Source organism: Columba livia, chromosome Z (genome assembly GCF_036013475.1).
Source record: "Columba livia isolate bColLiv1 breed racing homer chromosome Z, bColLiv1.pat.W.v2, whole genome shotgun sequence".
NCBI classification, from domain to species: Eukaryota; Metazoa; Chordata; class Aves; order Columbiformes; family Columbidae; genus Columba; species Columba livia.
The window spans coordinates 78,076,351-78,093,927 of record NC_088642.1 but is presented as its reverse complement, the minus strand read 5'-3'; positions in this window follow the sequence as shown (position 1 = coordinate 78,093,927).

Sequence of the window (17,577 nt, the reverse complement as noted above, 5' to 3'; positions counted from 1 at the left end):
CAAAAATGTGCTTGCAGCATTGGACTGGATCTTCTGCTGCAAGGCCTAAGCTCTTCATATTCATGATTATAACTAGGCTCAACGTGGCTATATAACACTCCATTGCTTCCATTAACCTTCATGGCACAGCCAGGCATTACTTCTACGGACCGTCAGACACACACTGGTATCTTCTACAGGCTTTTAAACAAATCTGGTAGTGTTAGCCAATTTACTTCGCAGAGAATGTGATCTTTAATTCCTTACAGGTCCAAATTGTCACTAAAATGGGAGACAACTTTTTCCAGATCTTCATGTCTGTCTTGGGCTCCTCAGTACCAATGTACTTTCCAGTTCTGGGAACACTCAACACGTGTTTGCGTGAAAAGAGGCGACCTTGGCAACTTGTCTCTGTTTCCCAATACCAACCTCCCTTAGCACCACGATTCTGGGAAGAACTGTTAATGGGAAAGATTTGCTGGGCAAGTGAGGCTGTCAAGGAAGGGTATGGAAGAAATGGGGAAGACTGAGGTAAATGACCTGATCACAAGGCAGACACAGAATATTTTCCAGAATAATGGTCAAATCCTTTCTTCCAAGAAAAACTTCTTGTTCTGAGTCAGAAGACAGTGGATCTTTACCAACATAAGACAAGATCTTGGCATGAGGAAGCTCCAAGCACCTAAAGGACATCAATTCTGAATGGTAAAGACAATACTTAGAGATTCAGTATTCCTATGGAGGAAGACTGATAGTGTCCACAAAATAAAATGCCTGCTGTCCCAACCTCCCAACCTTCCCTGTTCCCCAGCACTCAACAGTGTGTACCTATGTCACTGACTTTACCAAAAAAGAAAAGGAATGTCCACCTTTCTTTATGGAAAACACATCAGTATTACATGTATTTCCCATTTATCTGCATTGAAAAGCTGTAATACAGTGCAGGATCATTACGTTTTCTTCTTATGGGAATTGTTGATACTCATACTGATTAAAGTATTGTTCTCATTAGAGACTCTTTTACTAAGTAGAATACAGAAAACCAGTATGTGTCATCTTTCCCATTCTCAGCTAGTGGTGTGCAGAAAGATATGGCACTGGGTGGAGAGTGAATTGGAAATGTTAACTGTTACACCAACGTTCATTGCCAAGTAATTTCTGCAGGACATAGGAAATAATTATTTACTTTTACTCCTGGCTTATCACAGAAAATTGATTCTTTCCTCGATTTATCCCGAATAAGATACAGTCTTCAGACAAAGGCATACATTTACTGAGGGGCAAATAAAAAAGAAGTCTCTTTGTTTTGCTTTTGGAGGAATTAAAACAAGGACTTCCCTGTTGCTGGCAATGGTGTCATGTGCAATAATCTGGTCATTATAAAGCCATGTCTGGTCCTAATTCCCAACCCAACACCAGATGTTTTCAAGGCATGTTCCTTTGCAAGTCTGCTTTGCTGGAGCACAATAATGCAGGGATTTCAGCTTCCATGTTTCGGCACCTCATCATGGTTGTTAGAGAATGGTGAGAGGGATTTGAGAGCTGTAATGCTGCCAAAGGCAGCTACAGTGGCCAAGGCGGGATTTACAGGAGGGTTGAAGTTATGGTTGCAAACTCAGCCCTCTGTGGGGCTGGGGCAGCTGTGGGAGCCGCTGTTCCTGACCCAGGGTCAGCGGGTTCCTCTCCCAGAGCATCCCATGAAGCAGAGCAGGATCTGGCACCCGTCCAGCCCGCGGTCTGCAACACCCCGCCACTCTCACACAGATCAGGTTGTGGGAGACTCGCACCTCCAGCCAAGACCCAGTAATTTGGAGGAGGTTGGAACAGCTCTCCTATAAGGACAGGCTGAGAGAGGTGGGGTTGTTCAGCCTGGAGAAGAGAAGGCTTTGGGGAGACTTTATTGTGGCCTTTCAGTGCTTAAAAGGGGCCCATAAGAAAGATGAGGGCAGACTTTTTAGCAGGGCATATGATGACAAGACAAGGGGTGATGGTTTTAAACTAAAGGAGGGAGATTCAGGCTGGACATTAGGAAGAAATTTTTGACACTGAGGATGGTGAGAGCCTGTCCCAGGTGGCCCAGAGAGGTGGTGGATGAACCATCCCTGGAGACATCCCAGGCCAGGCTGGACGAGGCTCTGAGCAACCTGAGCTGGTGAAGATGTCCCTGCTCATGGCAGGGGTGGCACTGGATGGGCTTTGAAGGTCCCGCCCAACCCAAACTGTCCTGTGATTCTATGATTCTGTGTGAATGGGACCACTGGCTTCCAGACATCTCCAGCACAATGAATGACCTGGACAGGAACCCAAGCCTGGTTTGGAAAACAACTGATTTTCAGAAATCATACATGTAAAACCTTGATTCAATTAAATTAAGAATCAGTTATAAAAATTATTTACTTTTCACCACATCTTATATAGGAAGGAAGCCAACTATTGGTGTGTTATTTAGAGTATGAAATCTCCAGAAAATATAGAACAATGCCGAAATGTATATGGCTCTTTTCTTAGTGATAGAAACGACTTACAAATATCCTCTAAAGCCCGAATCACAGAGCTATAAATTAGATGCAGAAATTTAACAGAATCACAGAATCACAGAATCGACTGGCTTGGAAAAGACCTCAGAGTTCATCGAGTCCAACCCTTGGTCCAACTCTAGTCCGTTTACTAGATCATGGCACTAAGTGCCATGTCCAATCTCAGTTTGAAAACCTCCAGGGACGGCGAGTCCACCACCTCCCTGGGCAGCCATTCCAATGCCTGACCACTCTCTCTGTAAAGAATTTCTTTCTAATATCCAGCCTAAATTTCCCCTGGTAGAGTTTAAGCCCATGCCCCCTTGTCCTGTTGCTGACTGCCTGGGAGAAGAGACCAATCCCCACCTGGCTATAACTTCCCTTCAGGTAGTTATAGAGAGTGATGAGGTCACCTCTAAGCCTCCTCTTTTCTAGACTAAACAACCCCAGCTCCCTCAGCCTCTCCTCGTAGGTCTTATGTTCAAGTCCCTTCACCAGTCGTGTTGCCCTTCTCTGGACCCGCTCCAGCACTTCAATGTCTTTCCTGAACTGAGGGGCCCAGAACTGAACACAATACTCCAGGTGTGGCCTCCCCAATGCAGAGTACAGGGGAAGGATCACTTCCCTTGTCCTGCTGACCACGCTATTTTTGATACAGGACAGGATACCTTTGGCCTTCTTGGCCACCTGGGCACACTGTTGGCTCGTGTTGAGCTTCCTGTCAATTAGTACCCCCAGGTCCCTTTCTGTCTGACTGCTCTCCAGCCACTCTTCACCCAGCCTGTAGCGCTGCAGGGGGTTGTTGTGACCAAAGTCAGCACCCGGCATTTGGCCTTATTGAACTTCATCCCATTGGAATCAGCCCATTTTTCCAGTCTATCCAGATCCCTCTGCAGAGCCCTCCTGCCTTCCAGCAGGTCAACACTCCCTCCCAGCTTGGTGTCGTCAGCAAATTTGCTGATGATGGTCTCAATCCCCTCATCTAAATCATCAATAAAGATGTTAAACAGGACTGGACCCAACACTGACCCCTGGGGAACACCGCTAGTGACTGGCCGCCAGCTGGATGCAGCCCCATTCACCAGCACTCTCTGGGCCCGGCCCTCCAGCCAGTTCTTAACCCAGCGTAGAGTACACTTGTCCAAGCCGTGGGCTACCAGCTTTTGCAGGAGAATATTATGGGAGACAGTGTCAAAGGCCTTGCTGAAGTCCAGATAGACCACATCCACAGCTTCCCCCTCATCCACCAGGTGAGTCACCTGATCATAAAAGGAGATCAGGTTGGTCAGACAGGACCTGCCCCTCCTAAACCCATGCTGGCTGGGTCTGATCCCTTGTCCATCCTGAAGGTGCTGTGTGATTCCATTCAGGATGATCTGCTCCATAACCCTGCCAGGCACCGAGGTCAGGCTGACAGGCCTGTAGTTGCCAGGGTCGGCTCTGCAGACCTTTTTGTGGACTGGGGTAACACTGGCCAATTTCCAATCATATGGGACCTCCCCAGTGAGCCAGGACTGTTGGAAGATGATGGAGAGCGGCTTGGCAAGTTCTTCTGCTTGCTCCCTCATCACCCTAGGATGGATCTCATCTGGTCCCATACTTGCAAAAGTAGATAAATATACTTAATGTTGGTACATTACATGATGACATGTATCTTCTTGATAAAATACGTATGCAAATACCTGTCATGTTGAAGGATCTCAGTCATTATATAAAGTCTCAGGCATGAAAAGTGGGAGACTTGCTTGAGCTTCAGTAGGTCTACATGAAAACAGGTGGGCACAGGATGCTGTGCTTTCCCTCCAAAATGAAACTTGCTCGTTTGCTGAGCAGAATTTATAGCTGAAATGTAGATGCTTGTAACCATATACAGTCACAAGCATTTTTTGTAGCAGCAGAATGCACATAACCCACTGCTTCCTTGCTGTAGGACATGCATATAAAAATATTACTGTTCAAAAGCATGTAAAACAGAGAAATCACTGTGCTCCCATGAAGTTTGTCAGCCTCTGACTGAAGGTTTTATAGGTACTAGAAGGAGACTAAGTGTATTAATTGTGATTTATCAGTAAAGCTAAGTGCCTAAACTTGTCTCTTTTGTTTTGTTTTTTGTTTTTTGTTTTTTTAATTGCACAGCAGTAAAATCCTTGAAGTCCCAGCTAAGTCAGGATGTATTTGAGTAAACCCAGTAAAAGCAGTAGCACAACATTCTACTGAACAGCTTACAGAAAACATTTTAAAGAATCAGAAAAATAACAGCTTCAAAGACCTGTTAATGACAACCTAATAGCATAAGGATCCGCGAAACGCTCATGTCTGGCTCTAGACCCTTCTGCTAAGTGCTGCTGTTGTTTCACCATCATTTCTACTTTAGTCTGAACTTCAGTGTAATGAAGCAGAGAGGTGTTTATTTCCCTCCAGCATAAGTGGTATGACCTGCAAAAGTCTCTTCCTAGAAAGGGTTGTCAGGCATTGGAACAGGCTGCCCAGGGCAGTGGTGGAGTCACCATCCCTGAAGGGGTTTAAAAGGCATTTAGGCAAGGTTCTTAGGGACATGGCTTAGTGCTAGAGTTAGGTTATGGTTGGACTTGATGATCCTGAGGGTTTCTTCGAAACAAAATGATTCTGTGATTCTATGACCACCTCTCCTATGTGATAACAGGACTCTTCTTCCAGGTTCACATGACTTCATCCAGTGATCAGAGCCATGAATAAGAGGTTTGTTGAGCATGAAGTAAGGCACATCATCGCTCTGCTCTTGGTGTCATCTGTAGAAGCCTTCTGCTCAGCTGCAAGCAGTGTACCAGCTCTGCCTGGCCAGCCTGGCTCTGCCTTTCCATCTGGGCACTGCCATCGTATCTTGCAGCTGCTCCTCCAAGGAGCAGCAATCGCAGAAATGAGGGAAGCGTCTCATCTTTAGGCCATGGTGAGGTGTAAGAAAAAAAATGAATTACTCACATCTGAATCCCCATTAGACTGACATTTGAGTGGTCCTGATTTAGTTCATAAGTAATTTCAGATCAGGTCCTGACCATGCACAGACGGATACAATAACATCTCAGTAGCTGTATGAATAGAGCTATGCAAATCTTCTGAAAAAGCAGAAATTCCCACCAATTACTCTGACATATGAGATTTTTAATACAAATAATTTCTTATAAAATATAAACTGCTATTCTGTGTCACTGATAGCTAATAGATTAAGTTCTTGGTGGAAAGATTGTTTTTACTTTAGGATCAGCTATTGGGAAGGAAAGAAGAAGAAAAAAAATCCCTCAGGCAATAATAACTTAATCATCAAAAGAAATAAAAATAAACACACTGTATCCACAAAAGGTACATAAGGATGCCCTTAGGAATCACAGCCTTTAATTCAGGTCTATCCTGACCTAAACTTATGCTGGTACCTTCTCAGCATCCATAAAACCCAGCTATGCCATCCCTTATGCCTAGCTGGGCACATGAAAGTACAAGCCTTGGGGGACTACAGACTCGGTTGATGCTCCATACTAGCCTATGTTTCTGGTTTCCTTCTCTTCTGCTACTCCATTACTCCTCCTCGCTTTTCCACTGCTGTGGGTGAACTGCCTCGAGTTGCTCCAGTCTCACACACGATGTCATGCATGCATGCAGAAGACACCCAGGTCTGCTCATGGGTCTGGGATGAAGTTTATAACATGTACTTGTACAGCACGCACCCATGCAATGGGTGAGAACAACATCATGGGCAAACAAGCTACTTCTCAGCTTTGCCGGGCAACACAGCCCACCCTCTGCAGCTACTTCAGCTTTTATGGCTGTTGTCTTCCCCCACTGCCCTCACGGTTGTTTTTTCCACCTAATCAACACTGGAGAGTGAACAGCTCTTGCTCTGCAAGCTCCTGTGCTCTGTCACGACACTCCGGCAGCCCCTGTCAGCAGGGTGCCGGAGAGCCTCGCAGGCATGAGCTTGTTAATCCTCACACCCCCCAAATGATATGGGCAGCTATTATTATCCCCATTTTACTGGAGTGGGGGGCGGTTGGAGGGGAAGAGAAACTCTTTGAGATTAAGCATCTGAACCCAAGGTCACACAGGAAGCACGGAAAGGCAGATCTACTCTCTTGTTTCTACGTCCTCCTGAAGGCGCTGACGATGCCTCCTCTGGCTGGGAAAAACTCCTTTTGTTTCATAGCCAGGATTTACACCCGTGTGCAGCAGGCAGACTTGTAGAGACTTTAATGTAAGCATTAAATTTATTTGAGAAAAATCAGGGAGAGCATCCTCCATTGCACAGGGCACAGAAACAGCCATCTTCAGAAAAATTAGTCTCAGCAGACCGATTTTGGGAAGGTTATTTATTTTACCATAGCTCTCTTTTTGGGTGATGTTCATCATCAGCAGAAAGCCACACTATGTTAGGTGCTTCTTCTGTTGGGATGTCCAGGCTGTGCCCATGAAATGTCCTTGGTGCAGAGTGAAAGTAGGCAGCCAAGTATACGTCTTGGGATGTCACTCCCACCTCGCACACCGTTCACCATCAGGGGTTGTCCTACCCTTGTCCTGCACAACCACCTGCTAACCCAAATCGCTCCAACTCGAACCACACCAGGCAAAAGCCCCTGTCACATCACAGAAGAGACCAGCATTAGCAGAAGTATGAGAAAGTGTAATTCTGAGGGCAGGAGAGAGAGATGGTCATACCCCACTTATTTATGGAAATAAAATTGTGTGGTTTCTTTCTACCAACATTTTTTCCACCTGTAAAATACTCTTGATGGCTGCACGTGTGTTTGCAACTGTTGCAGAGACTTGCTTGTCCACAACATGACATTCAAGAAGTTTAGATTTTATTCTGCTTCAAAGCAAATATAAATTACTTAAATATCTCTTTTTTCATTGCTTTTGCTCCAAAATTCAAGCTGTTTTTTATAGCCATGTCTAAAAACAAGTAACATAAGTCTTAAAACTACTTGCAAAGATATAATTAAGGCATCCTATTCCAACTATATTTGAAAAAGCAGGCAGACATTTAATCTTTCATGAAAGACTTCAGCAAAGACGTTTGCCCTCTCCAGCCTGATAGTTTGATGCAGTCCAGATGTTTACTGTATGCTGGGTGTGTACCTTCTGTCTCTGACAAAGAGACCAGCCCAGACATCCTTCGGTTCCTTTCCTTTTACAGCTTAAGAGGATTTAAACCTGTTTTATCCTAGTCTGGCTACTCACATTATCATTAGAGATGGGCAAATCACAACAGGAGTGAAACGCTGTCTCAGGTCAGTACTGAAAGTTTTGTTGTCTAGGCAAACTCAGCCAAAACTTTCATGTATTCAAAGGTTTTCAGCTTGAAAGATTATAATAAATCCAGAGCTTTTAATTTCTGGCTTTGCAAAATAAAATCAGAAAGCAGCCTTTCTTACTTGTTTTCGTGCTTGGTCTGAGTTTTATTTGAATCAGAAAGGTAGAGGTACACAGCAAAAAAAGAAGTAAAAAAATAATATCTAAAAGACTGAAGTCTCTGGGCAAGCTTATGTTTTGGTGCGAGATGTGAGATAAACGATACTTCATCTCATGTAACCAGTATGTCCTTTGTTTCAGTCAACAGCTACTTTTATTTACCTTAGGAATTTTCTGTCTTCAGGAACATGCATCGATTTTATCTTCATGGCAGCACGAACTGTCAGAGCTATCAGTGTTCTCTCTCAGTGCTTTCTCACAGGATCTAAGCTGCTATTTCTTGTTCTGTTAATAGAAAATACAGGTCATTTAGAAAGCGTGCAGTTGTTTTTCATGCAAAGACAAAGGTAGCACAAGTAAGACATGGTGTAGCAGATGTTCCTCTGTTATACCTGGACATTCCTTGCATGGCATACCAGGGAAGATGGACAAATAAGCTGGTTAATTTTTTTTTCAGCATGCCAGCTAAGGGCTGAATTTATCTTTCTATCCTACAGTAATCCTTTTAGTCCAGAGTAAAGTATTTCCTATGAAGTATATGCTATTTCAAGGCAAGAACATGCCTAACAGCAGTTACCAGGGTCTATCAAATATTCTGTAATTCTCAATGTCAAGTTCCTCAAAATTGTTCATGCACTCGTACCTTTTCCATTAAACACAAAATATTCTGCAAATTTATTACGATACCAGCATTATATTGAATACATTTCTTGACTGCATAAATCAAGCATTTGTATTTGACTGAAGAGAGGAAATATTTATGTGACCATACCCTCTACATTGGAAATGGTGGAATGATAAGAAAAACTAAACTTTCTAATTCAGCTAGTAATTAACACAGGTAATTGCTGTTTCCCCTTCAGACTGAGGGTAACTTGTGTTTTTGATCTGAAACAAGGACATACACCAATGAACAGAAAAGTGCTGATATTAAAATAGATTTTGGCTATATTCTAGATTAGTTTTGCAGAACAACGATGGTATCTGGTATGTATTACTCAGGAAGATGCATAGTGCTAAACTACTAAGTTGTTACTGTTAATTCTATTGTCACTGCTAACACTGTCAGCCATAGTAGTAAGAACCTGCAGAAATCCAGTCAAAAGCAACCTCTAAGTACATTTTTGTAATTAAGAAAACATACATGTATGAAAGGAGGAAGAGTGAAACAACGAATAAATAATTTGCTTGGCGTTTCATGGAGCCTGTAGAATGCCAGGGTGGCAAAATTATCGTACATATAAGCAAGATAAGGAAATAAGCCAGAGTGGGGTAGACAAATTTATTTGTAGTGTCACCCCACACTCTTGAAATAAAGTTTCATGAAGCATAAAGACCCTACTCGTTATTAATTCTTGTGTATCACATTAATAATGAAGGGGAAAAGTAGAGAAAGGGTGGATAATAGCAGGCACTTTCATGTGAGTGAGTGCCTTGTAAGGCCACTATCATATTTTAAAGCTTGTGGAAAATGGGAGAGGTCTTTAGTGAGTGGAGAATGGCAATTCCTGCACCCATCCTCAAAAGAGACCAGAAGGACTATATGGGAAGTTATAAGATGGTCAGCCTTTGTTTCATGAGGAAGTCACAGTGCAAGTCTTCTCAGAGCACATTTCTGGGCACATGAAGGAGAAGGCGGACATTTGGACTGGCCAGCATGGCCTTACCATGAGCAAATCATGCCTGACCAGCTTATTTGGCTTCTGCACTAAAATGACTGGCTTTGTGGACAAGAGAGCAGTTGGATGTCTTTTACCTAAAATGGTTATAACTCCCCCACTACAAGACACTGATCAGCTGGAACAAATCCAGTGCATGGCCACCAAAATAGCGAGTGGCTGAGGGAGCTAGGATTGTCCACCCTGGGGAAGGGACAGCTTCCAGGGAGCTTAAAAGCAGCTCCTCAATGGCTACAAAGAACATATCCAGAACACTGAGTTGGCTTCTTAACAGTGTTGACAGGGTGACAGACAACAGATGCAAATTCAAACAGGAGAGGCTCAGCCTGAAATAAGGAGAACCATCTTCCCTGTGAAGGCAGTCAAGCATTGGAACAGGCTACCTGAAGCATCCTTCTCCAGCCTCGGAGGTTTTCAAGACCTGTCTGGAAAAAGCCCTAAGCAAACTGGTCTGACCTCAGAGCTGGTCCTGCTTTGGGCAGGACATTGGCTCAGAGGTCTTTTCCAACCTTAGTAATCACCCTTTAAGCCTGTGCATTCTTCAGCCCTCTCCTGGAGGTTGACTTCCATATGGAAACACAGAGGAAGGTTCCAAAGCTGCCAAGCTTTCTGTGGAGAACCAGATATAGTAGAATATCACCTTAAATGGATTTAAAGAATTTTGTCAATGAGGAATAGCTCACAAGAGGTTACTGATAGGATTCCAATTAAATGTTTTTTTTTTCAAATTACAGCCATTGCACAAAAACTGGAAGACAGTTGCACTTCTCCACTAGTATCTTTCATTTCTGTCTCAAAGATATTGCACGCAGGTGAAGAATGGCTTGTCCTGACTGAAAAATCTTAGGAACAAATAAGTTGAAGTGAGCCAAATATCCCCTTATAGCTGTCATCATAATAATATTGGCCATTGAAGGGAACCTGGAAAACAAATTTAAAAAGGAAGAATGCTCAATTTCATTGCGCAAGTAAGTGAAACATATGAAGGGAGTAAATTAAGAGTCATAACCTCTAATGGGCCCAGATGTTACCTGATTGTAAGAAATGGAAGCACAAAACCCTCCTTCCCCATCTTCCCTATTCTTGAGGACACTGTGGACGGTGTTGAAGCAAGCTGACACTTAAAGGGTTATTTCTGAAGTGCTCTAACCTAAGTCCTGCTGAAAACCACTCCTGATTACTGTGCTTGTCATAACTGTCCCCATTGTAGAACCTTCTCTTGTCCAAGACACGTGTTCAAAGTATGTGTATGTGAAGAAGAGGGAAGCAAGAACCAGAATGCAGCAGCTGGTTATATTAATTTTGGGGGAATCCCCAACCAGCTCTTACCACCAACTTTCCATTGACAATGGCCAGAAAAAAGAGAGCAGGGGCCAGGATATATTAAAGTGTTAACTGCAGGCTGTTATCTATGCTCTGTAATTATGAGTGCTATAGAAACTTGTATGCTTTTCTCCATCACACTGCTGTTCTCCCATGCCAACGTGTACATAGCAGATTTTTGTATTTTAATCTCAAGCATGACATTGCTTACTTGCTCTCTTGAAAGTCAGCTGCTGGGGTGGGAAACTAAGACAACCAGATGTTTTACTTTTCATGCTGAGGAAGTGAAATTAGAGATCATCTTCCTAAGATTTTTATGGAAGAAAGTTCGGAAATATGAGGAAAGATATACTTTTAACCCTGCAGAGTTTAAGCACTGAATCCAGTAGATCATAATCACTAGTAAAAAAAACCAAACCAAACCAAACCAAACCAAACCAAAAAAACAACACCACAAAAAACACATGTGAAGGGAGAGGGAGAACAGGAGGAAGAAAGTGGAGTAAAGATCACCCTTTACTCTCAGTTATGGCTTGAAAGTGTATTATCTTCTTCATGTAGGCTAGGTAAATGTCTAGCACTTACAAATTACTGATTTACAAGTTCAACAATGTTTATATTTAGAACAAAGATTTCTATGTCTGGCCTCCAATAGCTGATATTACCAGGCATTCACTGCTGAAATAGATACATGCCTTTTATTGCAAAATGTCCATGTGTTGTAGCTGGTATCTTAAATATGTGTAAGTATAAAAACCTTAATTTTCTTGCATACTCTCTTTTCTTAGGGCATATCTAATGGTCTTCAAAAGGGCTATGGCAGTATCAAGTCAGAGGGAAGGCAGGGGCAGGAGGCTTTAGGCAAGCAGCCTGGAGCAGGAAGGTTTCATATGTTGCCAGCTCTCAGCAATAAGTGCTGCATGAAGGAACATTCATACCACAGCCCTATTTAGTTTCTCAATGTTATCACAAATGGGAAATTAAACATTTTTTCTCACAATAGGATACATTTGCTGGCTTACACCCATATTATTTTAATTTCATTTGAGCTAGCAAATCTGTTTCTCATTTAACCACAGCTTCTTTCTCATCTATATCGTACAATTTTGTTTCATATGATGAGTGAATTCGTATTTATCAGTGAACACTGGCTCCAACCATAACTCCAAATTCAAATGCCATTCAACTCTGAGACTGTTTAGATTTAAACTTTAGCCCAGATTTAAAGTTTTTCAGTTGGCTTCTGTCTTTGAAATAGTCCAAAACAAATCCCTAGACCTAAAGACCTCTGGACTTTTGTGGGTTTGAAATATGGATCCATATAAAATTCATAGCTTGAACTAATTTCTTGGAGATTGTGGTGAGATCCAGGCATAATCAAAAGAAGCCTCATGTATGTTGTCTGTCACTCTCTGACTTAATGTTAATTCACCCACCTTGTTTTCAGTTCAGATATGCATACTCAGGTCTTTCTCAACCTTCCAATTCAACTTCCCCCGAGAGATGCTCCAAGAAGAAAATCTAAACCTGACCCAACATTTAAACATCAACACCAGGATTCACATTGTTTTATGGATATAGAGAGAATAGAGCAAGCCAGAAAAATCCAAAGAGTGCTTGTTTACTATGTCATTTGGCCTTCACATTGTATAAGGAGGCAATTCCTATGAAGTTAAGAGGTCCAAAACTACCCGCTAACATGCATGACCCAATGAGGGAACAACACAACTGCTCTGCATCTGCTCTTCAGCCATTTTTTTTCTAAAAAATATAATGTATTTTCAACAGATGACCCCTTCAAGGATGCTTCTGCTAAAAAAAAAAAAAATATATATATATATATATAAGAGAGAGGAAAAAAAGAAGGGCTTGTGAGGCCGTTTTTCTCCCCTGGTTATGTAATTATGAAACATCAGCCCGAGGACAAATTGTTAAAGGGAATGACAGGAAGAAATACTCTTTGGATCCCAGGGAAAATGCAAAAAGTTTTAATGACAAATGATATAAGAAAAGTAAAAAGTAATGACAAATGTATAAGAAAAGTAACATTTTGAGATGTACTAGAGAGTGAAATAGACCCCAAAATGTTTTCTTTTAATCATTTACTGTGAGTTATTTAAGAGTGACAACTGTGGATGTGCAGCATTGTTAGTACTAACTTTGTGACGGGAGAGGCTGGCGTGTCTTAGTCTTTTTGTTAAACTGTAGAGGAAGAAAAACAACATGTTTATAAGACACAGAATTAACTTTGAAATAGGTCAAAACTCATGCTTTCAAGGTGTATTCTTAAGTCCTCAAAAATTACTTAATCTGACAACTACAGGGAGAGGTCCTTGAAGAAAAAATTATAAAACAAAAAGCTTTTTTAAAAACTAAAGATTATCTATTTGAATTGCTAATCTAGCAGTTGATGCTACTTTAATGATAGATAAGTTTTAGCCAATGATCCACTGCATATTTTTACTATAAAATTCCTGGGAAAGAAGTGGCAGATGAGGGATATACCATAAGTTTATGATATCATAAGAGGTAGAAGGCGTGTAGTGACTTTATCAGGCAACAACTTAAAACCTTTCTCAGAAAAGCTAAAAGTAAAAAAACCCGCAAGATTTCTGTTCAGTCTGAATTTGTTACACAGTGCATTTCATTTGTGTTACTGCCACAGGATGTCATGGAGAACAAGAGCATGAGCAGCTTTAAAAGGGATTAGAGAGATTGGTGGGGGTTAGCCCATCAGTAGCTATCAGAGTATCTACTTGTAATAATGGATACACTGTAAATCTGTGTCTCATCTGCAGTAGCATTTTATCAGCAGATAGACCCTTGTATGGGTCAGCCCTTGTTCAGCCTGGAGAACAGAAGACTCCAGGAAGACCTTACTGTGGCCTTTCTGCACTTAAAAGGGGCTGATAACAAAGATGAGGACAGACTTTTTAGCAGGGCCTGTTGTGACAGGACAAGGGTTGATGGTTTTAAACTAAAGGAGGCAGATTCAGATGAGACATGAGGAAGAAAAGTTTTACACCGTTGCCCAGGTTGGCCAGAGAGGTGTTGGATGAACCATCCCTGGAGACATCCCAGGCCAGGCTGGATGGGGCTCTGAGCAACCTGATCTGGGTGAAGATGTCCCTGCTCATGACAGGGGTGGCACTGGATGAGATTTATAGGTCCCTTCCAACCTAAACTGTTCTCTGATTCTGTGATTCTGTGTGGATGCGAACGCTGACTGCCAGACATCTCCAGCATAGTGAGTGACCTGGACAGGAACCCAAGCCTGGTTTGCTCCAGCTGCTCTCAAGCGGTACAACATCACAACATGGCACCACATCACTCCATCACATCTTGCTGACACTGTGCCTGTTACTGTTAGCAAGAAGGTAAACTGGGAACACTGTTCACAACCTCTCTGTGGGGGAGGCTACCAGGAGGCTTCCTGCGAGTGGCCAACGCAACGGATGTGTAAATTAGTGATCACTGTGCTCCACTGAGTACAACTCCACAACACCTGACGTGGGAGGCCTGGACAGGTGATACACACAACTGTCTGTAACTTTGCACAGGCACTTCAGATGACCAGCTGCATGACAGAAGGTAGGTCAGAAAAGACTGATCCCTCAGCGTGTACAAATCCCAAACCTTAGTAAACTGACTCTTCCTCATTTTTTTTGGCACAGACCAAAAACCCTTCTCTAGTTTCCCAGCTACTTTGTAGGTCCATATTGACATGCATATGCAGCATAAGGCAGCACATTGAGCTTTAACCCAGCTGGGACTGGAAGCAATCCAGCTGTACAATATCGATCTCCAAGCGAGCTAATTTACCCTGCTGGAGAGAAGATCCTGCTGTGCTTCTTGATGAGGTGGATTCTGGTAAACCAGCTCTTCACTTCACACTGCCTCATGCCCTATAAACAAGCCTCAGAGACAACTTCCCAAAGATGCCACCCCTGTCCTCCCCACCACCCACTCACGACTCCACTGCTCTGCCATTCAGCATTAGGGCATAATAATTGACCTGCTGACCCCAGAGTTAAGCACAGTTCAAAGCAAGTCCTAGAGACCACCAGCAATCTCCTCAATTTTTATCACAGTCTGCTGCTGCACATCTCTTTCCCCACCCCCAGCTATGCTTCCTTACCCTGAACAATAGAGCAGGAGAAGGCATCACATGCCCTGTTGGCAAGGACCAGCTCACTTTGCCTAATCCATTTAATTTTCAGCAGCCCTCCTACTGATGACAGCATGAAGGCTGAGACTTGCCAGAGGACGTTATAAGCTTAGCAGAACTATTCTGCAGCTTGAAACTCATCAGATCAGCAGCAGCATTTTGTACTATAGTGTTCCAGTTTTCTTTTTGCATGCTGCATGAAAAAGCTGCGTTACACTGTCACCTCCCTGCGGAATAAAACCTGTAGATACATATATGAAGCAGTTTTCTGCATGCTCTGTCTGCAGTTAATCCCTCCAGAACCATTTTTGAATGATCATTAGTACCATTTTCTAAAATAATTGCACTGTCGTGCAATTTTTGGGAAAACAACAAACCAAGAAACTCCTCCCTCTTTTTCTTTTCCTTTTTAAAAATACACAAGTAAGTGTCCTGTTCTTTTCACACATTTAAAAATGAGAATGTTTTGCAGGAGGTACACTGTTGGGTCCATTAACATTGTGGTCTTAGCCAACTGAGATGCTGACTCACATGTGATGTATTCCCCTTGGCAAACTGAAAACAAGTTTAAACCTGTAAGGCAGGAATCTTGCAAGTCAGACTAACCAACATAATGCAGTTCAGTCCTACGAGATGTTGAGTAATTCTATTGATATTTGTGGAACAGGAGGTTGCTTCACTCATCGTTGGCTTTCATCCCACTGCAAAGAGTTATCCTGAAGTCTCTTCAGGCAGAGAAACCATTTTGGCATCACACACTTAGGTGATTATGCTACCTTTAGGACCATGACAAAAATAATTTTCCTATTAAGTTTATCACTTACACCATTCCATCCAGCACAGGCATGATCTGCACTTGCATGATTGTGCTGAGCTAATTGCAGGGATTATAAAAATCTTGAAATTCATTTCTTATTTACTGTGTATGTTCATTATTGACTGAAGAAGAGCATAATAATGACTGTATAAAAAACAAAAGGATATATAAAATTTACTTTTTTTTCTTAAACATGTGCTTTTAAAATTATAAATGCAAATAAGTCTTACCAAATCAGAATAATGAGAAGATGGAAACCAATAACCAGTGTGTAGAACCATCGGGAAATTAATGTTCTTCCTAGTCAATAGGACTGCCAGAATCTGTCCCCCCTCTTCTTCCCAAGCTAGCTATCTGACAATAGGATGAACTAATGTAACAGGGGAAGACAAAAATCAAATCCCAGGAGGCAAAACAACACAGATAGGATCAAAATGTAAGAGCAGCCATGCTGAGCATGGCCAAAGATCCAAGGAGCCCAAACCCAACACATGGCTGTGGTCAGGGACAGATGCTTCAGGGAGGACATTTGAACTAGGAGAAGCATCACACAGCCCATCTCAGCTCCTACCCATCAGCACTTCTGAGCGTCACTGAGCTGGAAGAAACTCTTGGACCATCCCATGTAGTAACAGGCACCAAAAGACTTACCCTTAACAAATTTATCTAATCTGTTTAAAACCATTTAGACTTTCGACCCCTCACATGTTCTTTGACAATGACTTCCACAACTGTATTAGGCATGGCTCACTCATATTGACTAAAGAAAGACATTCTTGTACACATCAAGGGAAAGAACTGGATATGATTTGAGAGTGTTTTAATTCTCCACACACACTGGTTGTATGAATAACCACTGAACAATTAGTTGTAAAACCTGCTGTTCAGAGATTACAAAACAATAAAGACTAAATCCCACAAGCAACTGTAAAAATATCCAGCAGAATAAATTAGACTGAGCGATTTAATAGATCTGCACTGTTGATCTCATGACTGTACCTGGAGCAGGATCGTGCACCAACAGATGGCAGACTCTTTATCAATTTGAGTAGCATGAATTGCTGTGGGTATGTTGCCCAACATTTGGCATGAAATTGTACATTCAGGGAAAGAGAATTGGAGAGATGAACACCATTTCACACTCTATACAGGCCAAACCATTACACAAAGCATAGCTCACAACAAGGGGCTGTGGCTGATGTCACCATACCAGATAGAGCCCCAGGAGGTGATTGCTCATACAGCATGAGTCACAACTCCTTGCCTTCTAACTTCTAACCATGACACAAGTTACATATTTCATCCCTCTCAAGCTCTTTCGACTGACCAAGAGAACAAATCTCATTGTCTCAGAGGAAGCAATTCTGTGAGCTGTTCGCTTTGTGTATTTTGATCAAAGGCCTGGCAAACCCAGCAGATTTCCATCATGTCCGTGGATGAACACCTACAACCCTGTGCAAATATTTATGGCCAGACCTACAAGAAGGTTTTGTTAGGAGGACTATAGGACCCAAATGGAATCCTCAGAATTCATTACCAACCCCACAGACAATTACGTTTTTCTTAGTAAACCTTCCCAGCCATCCAAAGTTCTGTACTTGTGCTGCAACAGGAGAACCCCAAAGTTTCTGAGCTGAGAATCTTGGGAAATCTTTC